Raw genomic sequence first — 2,109 nt, 5'->3', positions numbered from 1 at the left:
GAGCTAGATGAATGTGCTGAAAATTTATTATTTCTTAGCCCTACTTGTGAACTTTGCAATGAACATGATCATTTTAGTGCCCAATGCAAATTGTTTCATGAGCGTATCGTGTCCAAAAATTGTGATGACTTGATTTCCCTTGCACATCATAATGAACTTAGTTTGATTTTGGGTTATGAAGAAATTAAACATAGAATTAGGGATATTCCAAAATTTTCCCTTGATAAAGTTCTTCATTTTGATCTAGAGAAAATATATATGTATTGTGCGGTGAATTGCATTGAAAATCCTTATATTGCTAACTACATAAAGAAAAGAAAACAAATACAGATGAAGAGAATACTAATGAAAGGGAAGAGACTTCCCAATATCCTCCTATTATTTCTCACGATGAATCAGGTAGCGAGGAGGAGCCTCCTATTCAACCAATCTCATTAATAAGGCGCTCCAAAAAGAGGATTGAACCCACACATGATGTGGTGAAGAAGAAGAAAAGAAAAAGGAAGAGAGGTAAAAAGATATCTCTCCCAAATAATGCTGCTCCTATTACTATTGTGCCTCATGAAAATATAATTGTGGAAGATAATGATACTTCTTATGATCTTTAAAATCTTTTTTGCACTTGCTTGGAAGAATATGATAATTGCTATACTATTGGTGCTATCCATACTATTAATTATGAGAGTGATTATGCTTATGATATGAAAAGGCCCAAGCTTGGGGATGCTCTGTTTGATGAAGATGATGTTTTTGAGAATATATTTGCTGCAATTAATGTTTGTCCCAAGCTTGGGGAAGCTATGATTAATGAAGATGATATTTTTAGTATCCCAAGTTTTGATATGCAAATTTATAAAGATAATAACATGCCTCCTACTTACGATAATTATTGTGATGATACATATGCTATAAAAAGTAGTGAGGATTATATTTATAGAACTTGTCATGATTATGATTACCCCTTCTCTGAACATTACTCTTTTAATGTGGAAACAATTTATAATATTCAAGTCTCTTATGATACTCCCACTATCCGGAAAGAGAAGAATTTTGCTTATGTGGAGAGTAGTAAATTTTCTATGCTTGTAGATCATGAAAAGAATGCTTTAGGTGCTGGTTATATTGTTTAATTCATTCATGATGGTACTGAAAATTATTATGAGGGAGGAACATATGCTTGTAGGAATTGCAATAATATCAAGTTTCCTCTCTATGTGCTTAAAATCTTGAAATTATGCTTGTTTTGCTCTCCTATGCTAGTTGATTATTGTTCCCACAAGTTGGTTGCTCACAAAATCCCTATGCATAGGAAGTATGTTAGACTTAAATATGCTAGTCATATTCTTCATGTTGCTCTCTTTATGTTTCAATCTTTATCTTTTATGTGAGCATCATTGAAATCATCATGCCTAGCTAGGGGCGTTAAACGATAGCGCTTGTTGGGAGGCAACACAACTTTATTCTTATTCTTTGCATTTTGTTCCTGTTTAGTAATAAATAATTCATCTAGCCTCTGTTTAGATGTGGTTTTATGCTTTTAATTAGTGTTTGTGCCAAGTAGAACCTTTGGGAAGACTTGGGGAAAGTCTTGTTGATCATGCTGTCAAAAACAGAAACTTTAGCGCTCACGAGAATTGCTGCCATTTTTATTTGGAGAGTGAGATTTAGTTAATTCTTTTTTAAGATGGTTAATAGATAAATTACTAAGGTCCATCAATTTATTTGAGAATTTTATGAGTTCCATAAGTATATGTTTGATCCAGATTACTACAGACTGTTCTGTTTTTGACAGATTCTGTTTTTCATGTGTTGTTTACTTATTTTGATGAATCTATGGCTAGTAAAATAGTTTATAAACCATAGATAAGTTTTAATACAGTAGGTTTAACACCAATATAAATAAAGAATGAGTTCATTACAGTACCTTGAAGTGGTGATTTATTTTCTTATACTAACGGAGCTTACGAGTTTTCTGTTAAGTTTTGTGTTGTGAAGTTTTCAAGTTTTGGGTAAGGATTTGATGGACTATGGAATAAGGAGTGGTAAGAGCCTAAGATTGGGGATTCCCAAGGCACCCCAAGGTAATATTCAAGTACAACCAAGAGCCTA

Source organism: Triticum urartu, chromosome 4 (assembly GCF_003073215.2).
Source record: "Triticum urartu cultivar G1812 chromosome 4, Tu2.1, whole genome shotgun sequence".
Lineage (NCBI taxonomy): Eukaryota > Viridiplantae > Streptophyta > Magnoliopsida > Poales > Poaceae > Triticum > Triticum urartu.
This window is presented reverse-complemented; position numbering follows the sequence as displayed.